The sequence below is a fragment of the Indicator indicator genome, chromosome 27 (genome assembly GCF_027791375.1).
Source record: "Indicator indicator isolate 239-I01 chromosome 27, UM_Iind_1.1, whole genome shotgun sequence".
NCBI classification, from domain to species: Eukaryota; Metazoa; Chordata; class Aves; order Piciformes; family Indicatoridae; genus Indicator; species Indicator indicator.
In genome coordinates, this window is record NC_072036.1 from 8,539,261 (window position 1) to 8,546,813 (window position 7,553).

Sequence of the window (7,553 nt, forward strand, 5' to 3'; positions counted from 1 at the left end):
AAAAGGAGAGCAAATAATTTTTTTTTCTTCTATGCTTGTGTGTCGGTCGACTAAGCTAAACGTCGTGTACATAGTGTACAATGTTTGTAAATACCAGTTTCACAATAAGTAATTCTATTTTGTAAACTGAATATGGCTATTTAATTTATTGTGGAAAAAAAATTAAATTTATTGTGGTATTTAAAAATGGAATGGATTAAAATTACCTATATGTGCAACGGCCTTTCACCTTTGCTTGCTGTACGTCTGTGTGGCCCCCTCAGCCCAGACAGATCATGTGCATGTGTGTCAGAGCGAGCTGCATGTGGAAATGGAGTCTCCAGGCAGGAGAGAAAACTGATAGATGTGGTGAAGCTGAGTTTATTAAAAAACTCATCCACCTGTGAATCTGGTGCAATGCACACCTCAAAGAACATTATTGCTGTTCTGTTGCAGCACTGTGCTAAAATTAATTCAGTTGCAGTAGCCCGTGAGGCTAAAGAATGACTGGAAAAGCTTACTGTGACCATGGATAGTAGAAAAGCAGAGCTGCCATCAAAACCAAAATGACAGGCTGACAAACAAGAGGAGAAGAACAATAGAAAGATTTCATCACCAAAAGCTCGTAATGTTTCAGAAGTCAAAGCAAACCATTGTGATACCTCTGCTTTTATCTGGTAATATATGCACTGGCTCCAAACAAACAACTACAGTGCTGTTTGTATTGGTATAAGCACATAGCTCATGTTTCCATTCAGTAAGTGACAAGAAATCAGCTCAGCAAATTAGTATTTTCACACTTTATACATTGCATGGCTCTTAAAGATTCATAAGCAAAAGACTAAAAGCAATTGAAAAATGTCTTTAAAAAAAAAGAAAAATAAGAATGAAAGCAAAAAAGGAAAACAACTACTTTGAGACTAACAGCTAAAGATTAATGGGGACACATATTTTGGAAGGTATCCAGAACATCTGAATATTCTGATCTACAGTAGCAGAGTAGCTGGCAGTTCAAATTATAAGATCAAGCTTTCCCTGTAGGCTGTTTGTCTTGCTCAGTGATTTGAAAGCATCGGTTTCCCAAATAAGTGATTTTTTAAAACTCTTGTGAGAGATTGCTGCTTGTCTTGCTGTATCTTTAATCATATGTGCTAGCACTGTGAGCAATGTGCCCTTTCTTCATGCTGCTTGGGAGCCTTGCCAGCACACCACAGTAGAGCATATGTGAAATTTGTTCCAGCAGTTACAATGCTACTCACTGCTGTCCTGTGTGAGAGCCATCTAACCTGCCCACGACCAGAGATAAAGGCTGAGATATTTAACACAACTAATAGTGTTCAATAAAAATATTTTTATCCATTTTATCATTTTCACAGTCTTCAGGTGAGCAGAGAGAGTCCAGACAGATTTGACTGATACTTACTGGTTTCATACAGTCCTGGCTACAAACTACAACTAAAGGCTGTGATGTATTTTCAATGAAAGGGACAAATTAGGCCAAAGTCACCTCTAAGCATGAAATATACATTTGAAATTAATATCACTCTGCACTGATCAGAAAAAGCACAGAGACTGAGATCTAACAGGCACGACTACACACATTGCTGTTAAAGTCAGTTGGCTTACCTCCAGTTTGTCATTTGCAATTTTGGAGACACATAGATAAATTTAGGCAACCTCTTAGACAAATCTGCTTCAAAAAAGCACAGAGGAATAGCCAGGAATAGAAGGAGAGGAAAGAGAGTTCAGAGGCATTGCAAAGTGTTAAGAAGCCTAAAAAAAGAGGAAACTGATTCACTTCCACCAAGCCTTCAGTGGAACAACCTCAAGCCTTTTTGACATTACCTAGTGAAGAGGAAATATCAAAACTGGTTCTTAATGCATAGACCCAACACACCACACAAAGTACACTCCTAGGTTAATGGGGATTTTTCTGCAGTATTCATCACCAGTTTGAGAAGTTCTGACCTTATGGTATTTACCTCTTCAGGAGCAATTTGTGAATAATTCATTTCAGCCCTCTTTGCTCTGCTTCCCAAATCCTGAGTGAATCATTTCTATTGAAATTGTTCATGAGAGTTCAGACTGGGAAGAGCGCTTTTAGCTAGAGTTTATGATTGCAGGGTGATGCACAGCTATATGAAGTTGCAGCTGCTAACTTATGGCATTCAAGTTCTCTAAAGACATTGCATCCTTCATATTTTTCTGTTCCCTCAAATTGTGGGCTTTACAGCTCTGCTAACCACTTGTATTAAAGCTGCTAATATTTCTGTGCACTTCTATCAGATCATCCTGGCTGCTATTTAAACTACACAGAATAACAAGTTGCAGCATAAAAGAGTATCAGTGGTGAATCTGAAATTCTGTTTTCAGAGGTCAGTATATAGGTAGATAAAGAACTGACATTTGGAGACCAGTGATTCATTCAACATTAACCCACGCTGCTGCTTTTGCTTGAGGAAAGCAGAATAATCACGACGAAAATGTATTTGTCCTATTTTTATGGATTTATAGTGTTTGGGGTTTTTTGCCATGACATCTAAGCATACAAGAGAGAAAATGTTTTTAGTAACACACTTCATTCTAGCACTGCAAGATTTTTAAGAGGCAATGGGCGTAAACTGAAACACAGGAGGCACTGTCTGAACATCAGGAAAAGTTTTTTTCCTCTAAGGCTGACCAAGCACTGGCACAGGCCGGCCAGAGAGGCTACAGAGTCTCCATCACTGGAGATACTCAAAACCCATCTGAACATGGTCCTGGGCAACTGGCTCTGGGTGGCCCTGCTTGAACAAGCAGTTGGACACCTCTTCCAACTTCCTGCTACGATCCTGTGAAGATCTCCCTCTGTTATTATTGTGAAGAGGTGAGGAGTTGAATGTTCTAGGGAGTGGTATCTCTGCTTTCATTTAAAGTGGGATAAAATAACATCTCTTTTCTGTGTAAAAATAACTTCAGAAACCAGGTTTGCAGAAGTCTACAATCCCATGGCAGTTTAAGTCAACCCAGCTGACACCTGTCAAGGTCCCACCTTCTCTGTCCACACAATGTGTTCTTTCCCTCTCCTTTACACTGACTCTCATGCTTACCTGCTCTTTCCACATGGGGCTGCTTCAGTTCACTGTGCCAGCCTAACCTGTCCTAAAGAGGTGAGTAGCATCACTGAAACTGTACTGGGTCAGAGCAAAAGCCTTTTCAAACCAGAAACTGTCACTAGAAGCAGCCAATAACTAATGTTTTGGGAAGAACATAAAGACAAGGAAAGCATGGAGAAATCTCCAGGCTCCAATGGTTTGCAGTCATGGATATCTTCAATGGGAGAGGCTGGGCTTCAGAGGTAGCCCACCAAGTACCTTCTTCTTCTGTGTACTTAACCAGAAAGCCCTTCAACACACTGACAAGGTGTTCCTCAGATGCACTCTCAACTTTCTCATGTTAACAGTTTGCAAGAAGAGGTTCATAAAATGTATCAGAGAAGTTTGGGTAGTACCTTTAAAATCTGATAATGGGTATAATAAGATGGTAGTTAAATTTTATTTTCCTTCCTAACTGGCTTTGAAAATGCTATGCTTTCTTAATTTCCTTAAAAAATACACTTGCCCCACTACTTTCACAGTTTTAGAGATCCCTGAGTAGACTTGTCCTCAAATTTGTAAAAGACTGCAGAAACAGAATAATTTTACTTTTTAAAGAGCTTGTTTGGAGAGGAAAGGACTTCCCAGAAAACCTGCAAAGATCTTTTTAAGAGTAATCCCAGACATTTTTTGTTATTGTACCTGTCAACTCCAAAGACACCAACTGGCTATTTAGCTACAGTGTCATTAGTCTTCTACTCCAGGATCACTGTTTAGAGTCCATCATCTAAGAATTACTTCATAGAGGAGGAAAAAATTACCTAAAAACCTTAACAACACAGATCTAGTGAGTCTCAGATTGCCTTGTAAGGACTTCGTTTCTGAAGGCTCTTGCATGTTACTGAAATTATGATATCCCCAGGCTAACCATCATCACTACCTGCAAGCTCATTTTTCCTTTATTTATGAGTTTCTTTGAGGAGATGATTCCATAGCACTCTTCTACCAGCTGATCAGCTGTGGCTAATCTGTTCTTTAAAGCCTGATTTACCTTCTGACAACTTTGAGACAGACATAATAAACCCATCCTCAGAACTACCAGCTATCACTAAGTGCATTTCAATTTATAGAGACAGGGTTTCCAATTGTTTCTGCAGTAGTGCACCAATGAAACAGTCAAGCCCTTAGAGAACATCCATGTGTTATCAATCTGGATGCCAGCCTTTTTCCCAGGGCTTGAGCTGACAAGTGCAAGGAAAGCACAGAAAAGACTAGAACACCATTGTCCATCTGCTGCACTCTGCTTAGCACATGGTAAATAAGGTTACCTGCTGTTCTGAGATCCCTGTTAAAACTGGCTGATGTTGAACTGAGCTGATGTTGAACAAGCTATCTGCCTTTTTTTAGTTTATATCTGGCTTATTTACAGGTCAGCTTTGACTCCATTCAACTTCATACAGAAGTTTTCTCTCATAGTGTACAGTGACCCCCAATATCCTTGAAATATATGTCCTGAAACAGAAAAGGGAACATCAGCTGAGGCTGTTACAGTCTTTGCCACTGTGACTACAGAGAAAGATTTTGTGTGGCACAACAAATTTGATTCTGCTGATGTCCTTGTGATTCCTAGCTGATCCTAACCACTTTCAAATGATTCTCCCTACAGCAGCAGTGGTTACCACCTTAGAAGGTTAACACAGCCCTGATTATTGATCACAATTCAGGCAAGATATGGAACACCTATACTGTGAACAGATGGCTGGCCTTTGATACAGCACATACACTGTACACATAATACACAGCAAATCATAGGACATGACAAGGAAGCAATGCCACTTCAAATCATCTAACGTTATGCCTCAGGCTGATTAAATAAACAAAAAGAAACATGACAGACTCATGCACATCTTACTCCTGGCCTTAATTGCAAACAACTGTTTTGTAATGTATGAGGCCTTTGCCATCCAATTCCTTGGTTGATTTTCTACTGATGAAAGACTTTCCACTTCATTGAACTGTGAAGGCATCGTTTCTATTCCAAACCCATGGAGACAGAATTAATTTGCAATTCCCTACTATATGAAAAAAGTGATAGTCATTTCATGAGAGGTAGGACTAGCAGCAGCACTATTACTAACTTCATCTTCAGAAGATTGCTTCAGCTGTGACAAGCTCCTGGGTGTAGCTCCACTAGTAACACAGCTTTGCAGAAACAAAAAAAAGCCTTTTTACTTTGGACTGCTGTGGTGCATCACAATGTCTTGGCAAGAAGCAGCCCAGAGCTGGTGAAGCACAGCCATTATTTGTCTTAAAACACAAGAAGTGCCACATTTGCTATGCGTTGGAAGGTTTAGCTTGCATCAAGAAGGTAAAGGAAATAATAGTTTTGTGGGTTTTGTGGGGTTTTTTTTTAAGTGAATTTTAAGGCCAGTCTTCTAAGATGTAGCCACATGTAATGATCATTGCCATCAGCAGTAATTAGCAATGCATGTCCTATACAATGGGCAGTTACTGTTACACCTTCAGGCTCATTTAAATCAAATTCCTCTGAAGAACCACAGGATTAACTGGAGGAGAAACTTGCACTCAGTGCTGATTAGGGGAAAAGTCTGGCTGTGTTTCCATCTTGGAGTCTAAAATAGTCATCTGCATGCGCATGGGCTGCCCTTTTAGAGTTCCCTGACACTCCATTCACTGACAACAAAAGGGGAATGAGTACAGCTACTTACACAAGTTCTTTTATATTGAAGACCCAGTAAAATTCCCTTTTGCAAAGTCACAGAGGCTTTATTTTAAAACGTTGCAAATTGATGCTGAGTATTTCACAGCTGTCATGTTCGCTTCCACTTTTGACACTCAGATATGAAAAGAAACCCAGAATATAGCTACTCAGACATCTTATCAAGCCTTGGAGCTACTTAAACACTCCAGATTTCTATTTTAACATGATTTTACTAGATTAGAATATCAATAAACCAAAATGCCAAGTTATTTGATAAATAAAAGTAGTATTGATGTATTTTTATATTGCATGAAAGAGTAGAAATGATAAGAGCAGGCTAAAACTGTAGGTGCCTTCTCCTCCTGATTGTTTCCAAGTGTTAGTCTGCAAGATTCTTGTTCTATCTTTCTTGTTCAACCCCAGAAGTTCACTAAGCTACATCCAAAGGCTATTTCTACATGCACCATGGCTAGGATTTTCACCAGCCTTTAAATTCCCCAGATCTGAGGAAACTCCATAATACAAAGCAGACATTTCTGGGGACAAGTACGAAACAGAACTGCTAGCAAAGCAAGGTTGAGTGCTATGAACGTTTGCTAGGCTTGCTCAACAACCTCGTACAACCTCCTCAGGGAAGCCTAATAAATGGATGCCATGAAGTCTTGGAGAGACAAGAGGCTATACTGAGATTTCTGACATGGGCTGTACTGATTGCTGAATCACTAGAAGGCGTTGTCCTTACTTGTGGTGAAGTAATGTAGCACCTACTTCTGGGTTACAAATTCTGCAAGGTGGCTACAAAGTTTAGACATTACCAAAAATGATCACCACTTACCCCAGATATGTGACACCCTTGAACTAGAAAATCTCAGATGTGAAATCAGGCTCAAGGTCTGCAAGTTAGCAGCCAAAGTAAAACCATCTTAAGAACAGTGAAACTAACACTGTCACTGTTTCCAGAAGAAAGATGAGACCAAGGACTCTGTAATATTTTATCTCTGAATAGTGAACCAGAGGGCTGACATTGTAGCTGTTACCATGTGTGGTGGGTTGAAATTACCCTGTGCTGGTTTTAGGGCTATGCCTTTAAAATTTTCCACAGAACAAAATTGCCAGAACAGGTCAGATGGAAGCAAGTGAAGCTATATTGGAAGCAAAACTACAATTTAGAAATATGAAATGCAATGAATATGTACAAGAAATATAATATTTATGGGTATTTACAATTTATAAACAACACAAGAACCCCCCCGGACAAAATCAGGGGCTATCAATAGCTTCCCCCCTCTCTCCTTCCCAGACAAGGGAAAAAGAGGAGAAAAGAGTAGCTTGTTAATACTTAGCCACAACAGAGAAATGCAGCCAAGGTCACCAAGCCAGCAGAAGCAACCAGCTACTATCTGCTAGAGCAAAGAACCAAAAAAAAAAGTTAGTTTATACAACTAACTTTATGTTAGTTATCAGACCAATGGGATTATTTAGACCTTATAATTATTTTCCCTTTACATCAGATGGCAATTTATTTACATTCTACCGCTTTCTGCTCAATCTGTGGAAAATTTCCTTGGCATCAGCCTAAAACTGCCACAGCATGGTGTGGGGAAACTGAATTACTCTGACTAGTTTGGTCAAATGACTGAGTGGTAGAACTGCTCTATTAGCCACCAAGCAGTCTTCAAAGCCAGTAACAGACTATGAAAACAGCGTTAGAGCTCGTCTGAGTACCACTGGTGATCTCGTTCCATTTTCTTTACAGCTCTTTATTAGTTACAATTCAG